Source organism: Camellia sinensis, chromosome 14 (assembly GCF_055761805.1).
Source record: "Camellia sinensis isolate YWXY chromosome 14, ASM5576180v1, whole genome shotgun sequence".
Classification (NCBI taxonomy): Eukaryota; Viridiplantae; Streptophyta; class Magnoliopsida; order Ericales; family Theaceae; genus Camellia; species Camellia sinensis.
In genome coordinates, this window is record NC_138974.1 from 26,055,506 (window position 1) to 26,072,825 (window position 17,320).

Genomic DNA, 17,320 nt, shown 5'->3' on the forward strand with positions numbered 1-17,320 from the left:
AAATTTAAAAAAAATCAAAATTATCATACTAGTCAATTTTGTATAATTTTACGAAGAATATGATTAGCTTATTTGGTTTGGATTTTTAGTATGCAATTTTTAGAAAATTAAAATTTTTGTTTTCTATGTTTTTTGTTTTCACTAAATTTTTTTAATATTTTAAGCTTATTTTTAATTTTTAAATACACCAAATATAAATACACTTTAAAAGTATAATATTTGTGAAAAAAATCTTTAAAAAATTCAGTAAATACTAAATATATATATATGAGAATTCAGTATATTTTTTTAAAAAAATTGGATAAATATTTTACTTTTTAGATACATCTAAAAAAAATTACTTAAAATTTGAAAAATACGCTAAAAATAAAAAAAAAAATCTGAAAAATAAAAAACTTAATTTCAAAAAATTGAACCCAAAAAATTAAAACTAAGCAATTTTTAAAATTTAAAAATACATTTTTAAAAAGAAAAACAACCAAGACCTCAATTTTTTACCTCCCTCCCAAATTTCCCAATGTTCGAATTTTCCTCACCTTCCTTAGTTCTCCCCACCTTCGCGCAACTCATCTCCTCTCTTCCACCGTCACCACGGCCGATGAGCATGGCTTCTCGTCATCACCGACCTCACCATAATAATTGGTGTGTATATCCTTCTTTTTCTCTCTCTCAGTAAACCCTAACATTTATATATATATATATATATATATTCCCTTTTCCTTATATTTGCCCTAGCCCCTTCACAAACACTAATCGGTCTCTTCGCTCTCTCTATCTCTCTCTCACAGTAATACAACTAGTATGCATCTTGAAGGTACTCTCTTCGATTTCTTCTTTCGAATTTTAGCCCCTGTTCTCTAATCAATTTCTGGCTTTTTTTTTTTTTTGAATTTTTCTCTGTACTAGTTTTTATCGATTGCTCCAATCTCTTCCTTCTTTGTTTTTTCAAAATTCGTGTTCAATTTGATGTGTTGTTAAATTACATATTTTTTTATGTTTAGCTCTTTTTTTCGTTGGATTTCGCAGGGGTTCGAGTCTAGATCTATAGTGATTGTGCTCTGAGAGTAAGTTGATTAATCACTTTTCTATAGCGTTGATTTGCTGTTTTTTTTTCCCCCCCTTTATGTTGTAGTTCATTTTTTTTGGTTGCTAAGAAAGGGAAATAAGAAAACTCAATGAGATTTTTTATTTTCTGTACTTTTTCACTAGAAAAGTCAGCTCAATTACGTCTCCTAGGATTAATTGAGTCGAGTGATATTCCTGTTGATTTGATTCCAGAAAATTTAAACTGAAAGGTTTTTCCCTAATTTTCTCATCAACCAAACAATGAAGTCTGGGCTTTTCTAAGCTCAGACACAAATTTAATCATGTCTTGTTCATTGATTCAATAAAACCTGCTAAATTGCTATCTTTAATGATGAATTCTTTGGTTAATGATCTAAATTTTCTGTCAACTTTGCATACACTGTTATTTTTATTTATTTACTTTTTGTTTGTGCGGTTATTTGGCCTTTCATTTTGGAAGAAATCATGGCATTGGTGGTAAGGTTGAAAAATCAGAAGGTTTTTCTCCAAATAGCTTCGATCGAGTTCTTCTTGATGCTCCTTGTTCTGCTCTGGGTTTGAGACCTCGACTATTTGTTGGAGATGTAGGATATTTTCCTGGATTTCATTTTATTTTTGTATATTATTATTATTTTTTCTTACAGTTATGTATTTCTTCTTGATGCTCCTTGTTCTATGTTTTTTATCTCGGTGGTTGGCTTCTTATCTGTTGCTGGTTTTTCACTCTCCCCAATTTAGTAGGTGGTCATTGACCGTTGGACTGTTTTGATAATTTCATATTTTTGGACATAGGTTGTAGTACGGGTACATGGACCGTTCTTGATTACTTATGATTTTTTTACTGGTTTTTGTACACGGTCTATATTAGCTGTTGAATATTCTAGCTAGTCAAAGATTTTAGTTCTGTTCTGGAATTAGATAAAGTTAGTAGAGCCCAATAGGAGTTTCTTTTTCTAAGCCCATGACAAGCTTTTTCAACTTTTTGTGATGTATTAGCCTTTACCTGTTGTGCTTAATTTCAAAAGAACTCGAAGTGGATGCTAGATTTTTCTTCTTTATCTACTTTTCTTTCTCATCTTCTTCTTTTGAGTTACCATCCATAAAAGGCTCCGGTGTATAGAGAATACCATCCATAAGAGGCTCCAGTGTATAGAGAAGACCTTATTGTTTAAGAAATTCAAGGTCAATAAGCAGCCCCTAAATTATGCCAAAACTATGCTCTAACAAGCAAATGACCCTTTTTTGTACTGTCCAGACTTTGAATTCAACCCCAAAAGCCATGAAATAGTTGCTGTCTAGAATTTTAGTAATTAATTCTTTGCAAATCTTGCAACTTATGACCTTTTAAATCAAGCCAATTCCAACCCCCTGCATCTATAAACCTTACACTTCAAGGGCTGTAGTTATGTGTACTTTTGCACTGAGCTTAGGAAGATCTCATAGATTGATTTTGTTAGACAGAAAAGTATGGAGATGAAGTATTTTGATAGTATAATATCTACCAAGAGTCCACTTTCTGCTAAAGTTCAATCTTAATGATTGTAAATACTTTTTTCTACCATACACCTAGAATTTCATTATTTACTTTTTATATTTTTTTTTTCCGTACAAGATGCGCCTCACTTCGGTGAAGCCTGCGCCTTGCCTTGCGCCTTGAGCCTAGGCCCCAGGAGACCTTGGCACCTTGGTGCCTTGGTGCGCCTATCGCCTTTAATAACACTGGTTTGGTGCTTTTAGCTTGACTCTAAAACAGAGCCAGAAAGGTTTAAGGCCTTAAGCATTGTAAAGCATAACACCTTAAGCTTGAAAATAGGCGTTTTAAGGACATAATTGTGAAATAGCCATGGAAATACTTGAGAATCATCATCATCATCATCATCATCATCTTCTTCTTCTTCTTCTTCTTCTTTTATTATTATTATTTAGTTGGGAGAGGCTTCTAATGATAAACCACATGACTTCAACCAACAATGAATTATGATAGCTATGAGATCTGAGGGCTTTTACAAGTGTTTTTGAAGTGGTGGATTTTGCTGGGAAAGCTAGCAAAGGGATTGAGTTACTGATATGATATTGATGTTGATCTTACAATTTTTTTTAAACAAGTATTCTGTTTTCTAAAATATATTTTAGATTTTAAGATCATTGATGGTGCCCAATGATGGAATTCATTCTCTTGAGATGTTGCTTAGATTTTGTTAACAAGCCTTCTTCATCATCTTTGTCATTTTCATCATAATCAATGTGGTGGTGGGGGTTATTGTATTATCATTATTATTATTATAATTGGTGTGGTGTTGTGTTGTGTTGTGTGCTGTGGTTGTGGTGTTGAAGGGTGTCAATAAAAATCATAAGAATTCAAGATTGATGAATTATGATAGCTATGATATCTGAGGGCATGTTCTACACTAATAATGTGAAGCTTATAACCTGCTTTTCTTGGAGGTTGGTGACTTGATATGCAATTGTGGTTTTACTAACCTTCTATTCTTAGCTTGATGAAGAAAAGAAAAACCATTTTTTATGTCATAATTCAATGAAATCAAATTCTTTTTTTGGTGTTCTCAGGGTTTTTTTCATCAATATCTTGAAGCACCCCAACCATCTTTTATTTTGTATTATCATTTTACTTATTTACATATTGTTTCTGTTTTGGTGGTTCATGCAAATTTGTTGAAGGAAAGTGTTACTACACGCAACCACTAAAAAGGATACATATAGTATGCACTCAAAATTTCAGTCACAATTGTTCATGGGTTGCCCAATGAAGCAGTTTAAAGGTATCTATCCATCACTGGTCTTTATGAATGGTTTTCACTTTTGTGGGTAACCCTTTCTTTTCTTTTTTTCCTTTTTATAATTCACATCTGTTTGATGGTGTGCAAAGGCTTTTGATGAATTCCATCTTCAAAGCATTGACTAGTCACTCAAGAGTAATTATATCCAAGGCTTTCCTTAGTCACTTTGTTTCTATGGTGCCCCCAACTATTTGGACTTACTCATGCTGCACCCAGTTTGAACTCTTGCTAAACAATAAAGCGAATTCTAGTCTTCTAGTCAGATCATGCGCGTAGGGAACACAATTTGTTGTATCACTATACTTGGTTCTCTTGTTTTATATGTGGTTGTATTGTCAACAAAGGTGTGTGGATATTGCAGTGTCGTGTAGACATATTTCTTAGTGTTAGTATAATGGTTATGTGCTGGCTGTTCAGTATCGACTTAGATAAATCACAAATACTGAATCATAATTTATTATCACTTGGTTGTCAGAGTAGTTTATTTTCTGCAATTTTCATTTGAAATGCAGCATAGAAAGCTAAGTCTATCTAAATTGCATTCAATAACTTTTCTTGTATTCATTCTTGATTTGAGGATGCTTCATTGTAACACCCCAAATTTCTAGCCCAAATAATAATACAACAATCATGGCTCTCTTAAAGGAAAATCAAATATAAATTCTCATACTTGCATTACATAATAATAATAGTTCCTCATGCGATATTACATTGATTCAACAACAAGTAAATAACCAAATAAGCACCCCCAAGGGTTTACAATTTTCTAAGGCTTAAGCCCGGTACACAAAATGGTTATTCAAACCCACACATATGTAGCCCTTGGCTTACAAATAGGATCACAACAAATGAGAACTTTAGTGCTCTTAACACACACATTTCTACACTCTCAATTAGGCGGATTCACTACATCTTTTCCTGCACAAAAATCCGGTAGGGTGAGCATATAGCCCAGTAGGAAATCCTTAACAAAGTATATATATTTTATACAAGTCTCAAGAGATGAATGCACATGTCATGCCATGCCTTTTTGAAAATAAAACACATATTCATCTTTTGAAAACCATCATGCTCAATGATGTTATACAACTTCAACTGTTCAAAATTTATCAATTTAATTAAAGGGGGCAGTAAATACAACTCTGGTAATCCCTAAGTCGGTGTCTGCAAGTAGACTATACGAGTACTACAATTGTCATTTTTACTAGTATTAACCGGAAAGGTCGACACCTATCCGCGCGACTTTCTGGTCTTTCGCCAAGGACACTCAGGCCAACTTAAACAATTTTATCCACACCACCTATCGAGACTTACCACCGTATTTACCCCAAAATCGTTTCATGAAAACTCATTTCCTAACATTCTTTTCTCAATGTAAATTTCCAAAGCTTAACATAGTCCAATGAATTGAAATGTCAATGTATGCTTAATAATGCAAGGCAACATTACTTCCATATTCAATTGTTCCACACAATATATCATTGTGATCAAAATTGCCAATCCTCTTTTCAACACAATTTCACAAGATGAATATATATATATATATATATATATATATATACTTTTATATTCAATTCATTCAAGAGAATAACGTAATTCCCACATTTCGAGTAATCTCAACAATTTAGTCAATTAAAGACTAAATCAATATTTTGACAATAATCTTCAAAATAAACAACATTTCTCATTTTTTTTCCACAAAATTCGTCATTTATATATAAATAAACAATTTTCAAAACATCCATTTATTTTGGTACACAAAATAAATATGACAACATCTTCTAAGGATTTTCAACATCTTTCAAAGAAAAGACTCAATTTCTAGGTTTTCTAACCAAAACCATTCATCTCCAAGATATTTAGAAGAATCTCTCCAAAATCATCTTTCTTCAATCAATATGGTTCAAAACCTTAAATTTCTATTTTAAAAGGAAAAGAAATTAAACCCACTTTCAAAATCACTCATCTTCTTGAAATCAACGATCAATTTCTCAAAACTAATCAAAGGAAGATTTCGAAAATCATCTAGATCTTGCAAAAACATATATATAACTCTAAGAAAATCCCTACCTCAAGTTTTAAAGAAGAAATGAGATGAAACCCACAAAATCAATGGTGTCGAAACTCGATCTTCACCACACACAACGAAGCCCTCGAGATAATAACCAACTTTGGTGAAGAACTTAGGTCTAAATCCCAATGGATTTGGAAAAATCAAAAAGAGAAGATGACTTCTAGAGAGAGAAGCTCCCGATCTGGAATTCTGGAGAGTTTTAGAGAGAGAGAGAGGACTAAAAAAGTGATATGATATATCAGATTCATGAACCGATAAAACATGAAAGAAGGATCGAAACCAGGATCGCTACATTCATGTTGCAACAATTTGTCATTTTGTTCTTAAAAAATAACTTTTATATTTAAAAAATGTCAAAATATATATATATATATATATATATATATATTCAAATAACAAGTGGAAATTGCAAAAAAAAAAAAAAGTACTGTTCTGATCAATCGGCCGAACGACTGGCCGAACGTCCGAGAGGATATCCGGGTAGACGATCAGGTAGACCAAAAAATTCAAAAGCTCTCTAGTTTACCAAACATTTTCAACAGCTCGACCCCCGCCAGGGCGCTGCCCTTGGACCCGCCAAGGGGCACTGCCCTCTAGACCCCCGTGAGCTGACCGGGTCGACCAGCCTAGTCGAAGTGAGGAAACATGAAAGAAGGATCGAAACCGGGATCGCTATAACCTTCTCTCCTTAAACAATTTCGTTCCCGAAATTTCAAATCAAATTATCCAAACAAAGGGGTTTCTAGCGATCAAAGCCACGCTATTTCATTTTCAAATCACAATACTAACTCTCAACCAAATTCCAATATTTCAACCATGGTTATCTCATTAACAACAACCTCCCAATATGCATAAACATGAAATTTCCCAAAAAGTAATGGCAACTCTAAACAACTTTATGCTTAAAACAACAGCGCACATATCAACATATGGTTAACAACTTTAAATACGTTTTCCCTCGACACTAGGGAATATTACAAAGAAAAGCAACTTAAGCATTTTCAAATAAATCCGAATATTTGGAGCGGATTTTCGCCTCCCGTTCTCACGTCGCTTCATGGTGTCTCCACGGCACCTTTACCAACGGTATAGTTTTGTCCCGTAGCACTTGCTCCCGGGTATCTAATATTTGAACCGGTCGTTCTTCGTAAGAGGCATCCTCATCTATCTCCAAGTCAACCCAATTAAGAACATGAGAAGGGTTGCGTTCATACTTCCTAAGCATAGACACATGAAATACGTTGTGAACTCCCGAAAGTTGTGCCGGTAAAGCTATCCGGTATGTCACTTCTCCAATTCGCTCTAAGATCTCAAAAGGCCTAATGAACCTTGGAGATAATTTACCACTCTTATCAAATCTCATCAAATCCCACATTGGTGAGATTTTTAGAAACACATAGTCACCATCTTCAAAAGATAAATGTCGTCTCCTCTTATCGGCATAACTCTTTTGTCGGCTTTAGGCCGTAGCTAACCTCTTCTGAATGAGAACTACTTTCTCGGTTGTCTCTCTAACAATTTCTAGACCCAGTAACGGTGCATCACCCACTTCGGCCCAACAAATCGATGATCTACAAGGTCGGCCATATAAGGCCTCAAATGGTGCCATCCCAATACTAGCTTGGTAACTATTGTTATAAGCAAACTTAGTCAATGTAAAGTGCCTTTCCTAAGGCCCCTTAAAATCAAGGACACAAGTTCTAAGCATGTCCTTCAAAATCTGAATGGTACGTTCCGACTGTCCATCGATTTGAGGATGATAAGCGGTGCTAAGAGTCAACTTAGTTCCCAATGCCTCTTGAAGGCTATGCCATAACCGGACAGTAAAATGAGGATTCCAATCTGACACAATAGTCATAGGGACTCCATGATGTCGAACTATCTCTCTAATGTACAACTTTGCCAAGCGTTCAACTAAGTTACTGGTGCACATCAGAATGAAATGGGTAGACTTAGTCAACCTATCAACAATTACCCAAACGGCGTCATTGCCTCGTTGTGTTCTAGGAAGCCCAACTACAAAATCCATGGTAACATGCTCCCATTTCCACTCGGCTATTGGTAAGGGTTGTAACAAACCCGCTGGTCTTTGGTGTTCAGCCTTCACTTGTTGACAAGTAAGGCACTACGATACAAATAAAGTGACATCCTGTTTCATACCCCTCCACCAAAACTGACGACTAAGATCATGATACATTTTAGTGCCTCTTGGGTGTACCGCAAGGCGTGAATGATAAAACTCCTGAAGTACTTTGTCTCTACAAGATTCTGGTACAAACAAACAGCCTAGGTTACGTACACTCAGATCTAAGTGAACGTTCAAACCTTTCTCTTCCTTCCCATTGGAAATCTTAACACGGATTGATTCCACATCACGGTCTCCTCGTTGTGCCTCTATGACCTTACTAACCAAGGTAGGTTGAGCATTCAAAGTAAACAAGGTAGCACTCTCCAAGTGCAAATCAAACTTGCCAATAACATCTAGCATATCCCATTCCCGAATGGCCACACTTGCCAAACTACTCACAGATTTTCGACTCAAAGCATCGGCCACCACATTGGCCTTCCCTGGATGATAGTGTAACTCAAAGTCATAATCCTCCACAAATTCCATCCACCTCCGTTGTCGTAAATTCAAGTCTTTTTGAGAAAACAAATACTTTAGACTGTTATGATCGGAGAAGACTTCAAACTTCTCACCGTACAAGTAATGCTTCCAAATTTTCAAAGCAAAAATCATCGCTGCTAATTCTAGATCATGGGTGGGGTAATTTTTCTCATGAGTTTTCAATTGTCGTGAATCGTAGGCCACAACTTTTCCCTCATGCATCAAGACACAACCAAGTCCATCCCTGGACGCATCACAATAGACAATGTAATTCAAACCCCTTTCTGAAATTATCAAGACTGGTGCGGTGGTCAATCTAATCTTAAGTTCTTGGAATGACTTTTCACAAGCCTCACTCCACACAAATTTGATACCCTTTTCTAGTCAACCTAGTCAAAGGTGCAGCCAGTCTAGAGAAGTCCCTAACAAAACGTCGATAATTCTCCGCTAACCCCAAGAAACTCCGGATCTTAAAAACATTTTTGGATTGTTCCCAATCTTGTACGCATCTATCTTTGAGGAGTCTACTGTTACTCCCTCTCTTGACACTACGTACCCCAAAAATTTTACCTCGGTTAACCAAAACTCGCATTTCTCAAACTTGGCATACAAACGGTGTTTCTCTAGCAATTCAAGCACTACCCGTAAGTGAGCCTCATGTTTTTCCTTTGAGGTTGAATAAACTAAGATGTCGTCTACAAGGACGACCACAAAACGGTCCAAGTATTCCCAAAAAATTATGTTCATCAAATCCATAAAGAAATCCGATGCATTGGTCAACCCAAAAGGCATTACAAGGAATTCATAGTGGCCATAACGAGTATGAAAGGCCGTCTTCTGAATGTCCTCCTCCCGGACTCTCAACTGATGGTACCTCGACCTCAAATCTATTTTTGAGAAGCAACGAGACCCTCTAAGTTGGTCAAACAAATCATCTATTCTGGGTAGAGGATACTTGTTCTTAATTGTGACTCTATTCAACTTGCGGTAATCAATACACAACTGCAATGACCCATCATTCTTCTTCACAAAGAGAGCTGGCGCTCTTCAAGGTGATGTACTAGAACGAATGAAGCCCTTGTCTAAAAGTACTCATGCAATTCGGTGGGTGTAAATCTATACAGTGACATAGAAATCGGTGTCGTGCCAGGCATTAATTCAATGGAGAACGCGATCTCTCGGTGAGGTGGTAAACTAGTAAGATCTTTTGGAAAGACATCCGGGTATTCACAAACTACCCTTGGCAACTCAACACGAGCCCTGTCACTCTAGCTATCCAAGAGAGTTGCAAGAAGGCCACTAAGCTTGCTCCTACTACGAGGGTCAACAACTGGCGACAAGGCTCTATTAACTTGGTTTCCCCGAAAATACAAACGATCACCGCCCGAAGTGCACACTGTAACTCTCTAACAGTAACAATCAATCACAACTTGATAAGAACACAACCAGTCCATGCCTAAAATGACATCAAAACTTGACATATCGACCAACACAAAAGCAAACAGAAATCGACGCCCGGCAACTTCTATTTCAGTATCATGACAACCCTGGTCTAAATCAACTGTACCTCCAACAGGTGACTCTAGTTAGTGCTACCTCTAACCCCAATACAGAAGCCAATGCAGTATATATAAATGAATGAGACGCACTCGTGTCTATCAATACATTAGCCAAAGAATTACACACAACAAAAATACCTCTCACAACTAAGGATTCTGGCAACTGCTTTGGCACGGTAACAGCATACACGCGCCCTTGTGGCCCCTGATTAACTTGCCCCCCTCTCAGAGCATAGGCCTGATGTACCGACTGAGCCGAAGTGACTCCCTGATTAGCTCATGAAGCCTGAGCTAAATGAGCCTGCTGGTTGCTCTAAGTCTGCTTTGATCCTGATGCGCCTCCCAACTGAGGACAAGTTCTCTTCATATGCCCCGACTGACCACACTGATAACAACTAAATCCCTGGCCTCCATTCTGAGATAGAGATTGACTCTGAGATCGGTTAGGTGGTGATGGTGGCAATATCAACTGTCCTTCACCCTTCTGTGGACACGAAAAGGCTTTGTGGCCTGGCTGGTCACACTTGAAACACGTGAAACCACTAGGTGTACTTTTTCCCGGAATCGCACTAGGCAAAGGAAAAGTGGATTTTGACTGTTGTGGTTGTGGCTAGAATGAAAAAGTATCCCTGCTCTTCTTATTTTGCCTATAGTCTCCTTGAGACTCTTGGCCCCTAGGCCTCGAACTCTAAAGTCTCTCCTCCTCGGCTTGTACGGAAATCTCAACGTATGCCGCCGGCTTTACAAGACAGTCATAGTTCCGAATCATGTTCCCAACAATCTTAAAGAAAATTTTGGTTTTCAACTTTTTCTTGAATTCAATGCAACGGCGCTCTTCCATTGCCACAAACTCTGGTGCAAACTTAGATAAACTAGAGAAAACTGCCTCAAACTCGGCCACGATCATGTTGAGTTGTTTGAGGTCTTTGAACTCGTGCCTCAATCTCTTCCTAGCAACGGGAGGTAAATACTTATCTTGGAAAACAACCACAAAGGCTTCCCATGATGGCTCCACCCTACCCCTGGCAGACTTCCACCACTAACTCGTATCCCCTTTGAGGTAGTAACTAGCTAGAGTCACCCTCAACTCGCTATCATCTATATGAAGCATCTCGAACGTCTTCACAGTTTGTTCGAGCCACTCATCCGCTTTCTTGGGCTCGGGACCACTATGGAATTCATCTGGTTTGGGCCGTAAAAACTCTCTGGTAAGGAAACTCGTCCTTGACTCCACGGTGTTCTCTCGGGCTTGATTCTCTGCCCTCTACAAGTTCATAGACTCCCTCAAAGCCCCCGCCATTTCTCGGACTAGAGCCCCCATTGCGGTTTGACCCGCTTGTCCCACTTGCACAGCCAGATTAGCTTGGCCTGCTTGCTCAACCATATTAGCTTGGTTGAACCCTTCTTCTTGCACCGGAACCCTATGGACCGATACCTCATGCACACCTCGGCGAGCCCTACCACGCCTCCCACCTCTACCACTACGGACTTGACCCCTTCCTGACATCCTAATAAAGGATACAAGAGAAATAATTTAGCACATTAACTCATATGTGCTCGTAATTTAACTCACATGTTCGACTACAACAATTCTATATATTTCTCTACCATATATCAATTTCCTCCACATAAGCACTTAGTCATGTAAACACATACGGATTATACTCTTATGATGAGATTCATATGAAAAATCAAGAATTCTTAGTAGAATGAGTATTGATCCAATACTATTCTAATAAGACCTCAAAGAATTTAACAGGCGCAAATAACGTCCCAAAAGTCCAATCCCATACCCATTTAGTCACATAAGCATGTTATCACATAGTCACAAAATGCATAACACTTCCTAAGCATGCTAAATGAACCCATTGTGGTTAAACAACCACTTCCCACAAGCTCCAAGTATTCAAACCCGATAGCTCTGATACCAAGTTGTAACGCCCCAAATTTCTAGCCCAAATGATAATACAACAATCGTGGCTCTCTTAAAGGAAAACCAAATATAAATTTTCATACTTGCATTACATAATAATAATAGTTCCTCATGCGATATTACATTGATTCAACAACAAGTAAATAACCAAATTAGCACCCCCAAGGGTTTACAATCTTCTAAGGCTTAAGCTCGGTACACAAAATGGTTATTCAAACCCACACATACGTAGCCCTTGGCTTACAAATAGGATCACAGCAAATGAGAACTTTACTGCTCTCAACACACACATTTCTACGCCCTCAATTAGGCGGATTCACCACGTCTTTTCCTGCACAAAAATTCGATAGGGTGAGCATAAAGCCCAGTAGGAAATCCTTAACAAAGTATATATATTTTATACAAGTCTCAAGAGATGAATGCACATGCCATGCCATGCCTTTTTGAAAATAAAACGCATCTTCATCTTTTGAAAACCATCATGCTCAATGATGTTATGCAACTTCAACTGTTCAAAAGTTATTGATTTAATTAAAGGGGGCGGTAAATACAACTCTGGTAATCCCTAGGTCGGTGTCTGCAAGTAGACTATACGAGTACTACCAATTGTCATTTTTACCGGTATTAACCGGAAGGTTCAACACCTATCCTCGTGACTTTCTGGTCTTTCGCCAAGGACACTCAGGCCAATTTAAACAATTTCATCCACACCACCTATCAAGACTTACCACCGTATTTACCCCAAAACTATTTCCTGAAAACCTATTTCCCAACATTCTTTTCTCAATGCAAATTTCCAAAGCTTAACATAGTCCAATGAATTGAAATGCCAATGTATGCTTAATAATGCAATGCAACATTACTTCCATATTCAATTGTTCCACACAATATACCATTGTGATCAAAATTGCCAATCCACTTTTCAACAAAATTCCACAAGATGAATATATATATATATACTTTTATATCCAATTTATTCAAGAGAATAATGTAATTTCCACATTTCGAGCAATCTCAACAGTTTAGTCAATTTAAGACTAAATCAATATTTTGACAACAATCTCTAAAATAACAACATTTCTCTTTTTTTTTCACAAAATTCGTCATTCATATATAAATAATTTTTTTTTCAAAACATTCATTTATTTTGGTACACAATAAATATGACAACATCTTCCAAGGATTTTCAACATTTTTCAAAGAAAAGACCCAATTTCTTGGTTTTCTCACCAAAACAATTCATCTCCAAGATATTTAGAAGAATCTACTCAAAATCATCTTTCTTCAATTATAGCGATCCCGGTATTCCCTGTTGTTATTGAACTGTGATCCGGACTTGGTTCCGTAGATTCGTTGTTGTCTTATCCTCATTTATATCCCTTACTCTTTGTTTTAGAGTTTTGGGTTGTGTTGGGCAAGTTGGAAATTAGTTGGTTGTGTTTTAAAGCTTTGAAATTTTGCCCAAGTTTTGGTCTTTCCGCTCGAGCGGAAGTTTGGACGCTCGAGCGTGAATTTCCTTCTCTCAGCATTTTGGTCGTCTGCAGAAAATTCTGGGAGAGTGCATCCGGCGCTCGAGCGGATCTTTGGACGCTCGAGCGTGAACCTGTGTCTGACGCTCGAGCGGGGTGTTGTACGCTCGAGTGGACCTGTCTTTATATCAGTCCGTGAAATCACCTTTTTGGTCACTTTTTGATTTCCTTTCTCTCTCTCACTTTTTCAAAACATCCATTGGAGAGCACCTCACTCTAAAACCTAACTTCTCTCTTAGGATTGATCTAGCTAGAGTGTTTTCCTCACCTTGGGCCTTTGTAAGAAGTGTGTTGATCGTCGAGGGCTTCGTTGTGATCCAAGAATTTTGGGATTTGGAGCACTTCTGAGTTTTGCTCATCTTCTCCTTGAGTTCTACATTTGAGGTAGGGATTCTCCTTGTTCTTTTTCAATACTTCATCTATAGATAGACATGTGGTAGTTTTGTATTGCATAAAAATCATATCCATGTTGGATTTGTTTGAAATCATGAGAAGGAACCTATGGTTGGGTGTTGAAAAATGGTTATGTTGTCATTAATGGTTGTTTTGGGCTAATTGGAGTGTAAATTAGCATGTTGTAGTTGATAAAGGAAAAAGGCCTAAATCATATTTTGATTGATAAATTAAAATGGAGAATAGTGAATCTATATTGTAAATCTCTATTGTTGATGTGAGTTGGGTGAAGGTGTTAATGCCTAAGGGGTTAACTTTGGCTTTGGAATGGTTTGAAATGAATGTGGTGGACTAATGTGAGTTATGGTTTTATTATCAATAGAATTGGTTTTCTAAATAAACGGAATGTATTGGGTCTTGTAACAACAAAAGTGATGGAGTTGATTTTGTGAAAACAAAAAGGGGAATGGAACTTGTTTTGTAAAATGGGAAAAGTATTTTGGAAATACGTATGAAAATTGGTTTGTTGTTTCATGAGTGTCGAACACACACGTGTGGAATTGTATCTTGAACTATCATGTTAATATTGTTGTCAGGTTTGTGGTCTCATAATAATTGAGTTTGTTAATTGATGTACAATATACATGCATCTAGAGGTTTTGTCCTTGGTCATCGGTGGAGGATGACGTGTTTGTGTTGAATTGCCGTGTATGTAATACACCATTGTTGATTGAACATCATATGTAATGAAATGCTGAATTACATTATGTTTGTATACCGGTTGGGGAGAAGAGAGGGGTTGTACTCCAGTGTGTGTGAGAAGATAGGAGATGGACTCCACACACTTATTTGTTCAGCGCTTATAATCAAAGGTATCATACCCTTCCAGCTAGCGCCTGGAGAACTGACGCGCTGATAATCTAAGGTACCATACCCTTCCAGCTAGCGCCTGGTAAACTGGTAGATTGTGGTGAGAAGTGTATCTTTGTTATTGTGGTGAGTAGTGCAGTGTTGTTTTGTTATCGTTTCAGTGTATCTGGAAACATTGTGGGTTGTATTTGTTACAGTGTTGGAGGGACGAGTTGACTCATTGATTGATTTTATGTATGTAGTTGAGTTGTTATCTTCTCTATAGAGGTGTGCATGGATAATTATGATATAATTGGAATTGCATTGAAATGCCAAATATGTTTTGGAAAGGCACATCTGTTGTATGTGTGGCAAATGGAAGAGTAATGGGCTTAGTGAATCTATTTTTCTAAGTAGTTGTTAATGTTATAAAAGATTGGGAACGGGGGTTAATGAAAGGAAAAAGGAAGGATAAATCGCTTATAGCGGTGAATTAAATGATTGTTTTCAAGAAAAGTTCATATATATATTCATATATATATTTTGTATAAACTGTCACATTATTATTCTAGTATGAGAATGGGTGTTCATGATCATAGCTATCTGTAATGTTGTTATTGTTAAGGAGCATGTTGAGTTCCCTACTGGACTATATGTTCATCCCATGTTGTTGAATCTTTTTCAGGTGTTTAGCAGGGTGTACTACAAGATTTGGATCTTCTTATTTGTTGGCCACGGGGCCTCAGTTATGTTGGCGGAATGCCATTGTTGTAAAGGGTTACACCCTTTTTCTTGTACTTTTAATGATGTAAGCCCAAGGGCAATTTATTAAGTTAGTTCATGTAATATTTACTTTGCATACGAATGAGAGTATTGTTAATCACTTCTACGGATTGAATGTATGAGTTTATTTCCGCATGTTATCTCTGAAATTGAATTAAGTTAAAGAATTTGGTAATGACTCCGAGTAATAAAAGGTGGGGCGTGACATCAATCAATATGGTTCAAAACCTTCTATTTTAAAAGGAAAAGAAATTAAACCCACTTTCAAAATCACTCATCTTCTTGAAATCAACAATCAATTTCTCAAAGATAATCAAAGGATGATTTCGAAAATCATCTAGATCTTGCAAAAACATATATATAACTCTAAGAAAATCCCTACCTCAAGTTTTGAAGAAGAAATGAGATGAAACCCACAAAATTAACAGTGTCGAAACTCGATCTTTACCGCACATAACGAAGCCCTCGAGATGATAACCAACTTTGGTGAAGAACTTAGGTCTAAATCCCAATGGATTTGGAGAAATCAAAGAGATAAGATGACTTCTAGAGAGAGAAGCTCCCGATTTGAAATTTTGGAGAGTTTTAGAGAGAGAGAGAGGACTAAAAAGTGATATGAAATATTAGATTCACGAACTGATATAACATAGTCCGCTCGAGTGTGGAATGCCCCGCTCGAGCGTCAAATACACTAACCCAGTACTTTTGCAGACAGGTCAAACTTCTGAAACCAAACATTCTTTGCTCAAGCGCATAAACGGCTGCTCGAGCGGACAAGCAACCGCGAATGCATTTTGCATTTTTGTTTTGGGGGCGCTACCCCTCAACCCCCGACCGGCCCAGTCGAAGTGGCAAAATATGAAAGAAGGATCGAAACTGAGATCGCTACATTCATGTTCTCATAATTTGTCATTTTGGTCTTAAAAAATAACTTTTATATTTAAAAAATATCAAAAATACATATATATATGAAGGAAGATGGATTACGAAATCAAAATAAGAACATCAGATCAGAACTAAGCACTGGCAATATGTTTTCAAAATATGTTTAATCAACATATGTTTAATCAAAACATAATTAAAACATTTTTAATAACAGAAAACAACTTACAATTACAATTGTAGCAACTGCAAGGATCTTAACTAGGTGTAAAGGGAAAAACTGAAGGAGCACTCAGCACACTCTGGTTTTTCTTACAACAATGAAGGAGAAGAAAATTTTCGAATGCCTGAATGCTTACAATTGACTACAATATAAAGGAATAAAAAGCAGAACAGTGAGCATGTGACTTCTGAAAGCAGCTGGCAGATCATGCAGCAAAGGAGATGCTGTCGGATGCTTTCGGTGGAGTGATTGCACAACTGAGCAGCCTTTAGCAAAAGTTGATTGGGTGAATAGTGACGGTGAACAGTAAAAGTGAACAGTAACTTTCACTATTCATTACTTTAGGTGGAACATGTGAATAAAGGAATCAATATAAATATAAATTAGCAGCTTTTCTCAAAAGAGTATTGATTGAAGCTAATTTGTATTTATAGGGAATCCTATGTTGATTATGCAAATGGGTCCTGCGCATCTTGAAACTCTGGGCCTGAATACTGATTAGTTGATTCTTCAGAAGAATGTATGCTGGCTGAACCTTCTTCTGACTGGTCTGAACTGGAAGCAGATTGGGCTTCATCTTGATCTGTAATTTGTCTTGCTAATTGGAGCAGTTCATCTCTGGAT

The 17,320-nt window shown here is 37.1% G+C and overlaps 1 long non-coding RNA gene across 3 annotated transcripts; it reads left to right on the forward strand.

Moving 5' to 3' along the window:
• Positions 1–310: 310 nt before the first annotated feature.
• On the forward strand, positions 311–15,715 carry LOC114286311 (uncharacterized). 3 transcript variants are annotated; one of them, XR_014350802.1, is made up of 6 exons: positions 311–642; positions 789–814; positions 1,027–1,064; positions 1,526–1,649; positions 3,745–3,845; positions 15,494–15,715. It is a non-coding gene; the product is annotated as an uncharacterized LOC114286311 (long non-coding RNA). The 3 variants fall into 3 exon arrangements; XR_014350801.1 differs by lacking the exon at positions 15,494–15,715 and adding an exon at positions 3,953–4,773; XR_014350800.1 differs by lacking the exons at positions 3,745–3,845; positions 15,494–15,715 and having other exon boundaries at positions 324–642; positions 1,526–1,741.
• Positions 15,716–17,320: the final 1,605 nt, after the last annotated feature.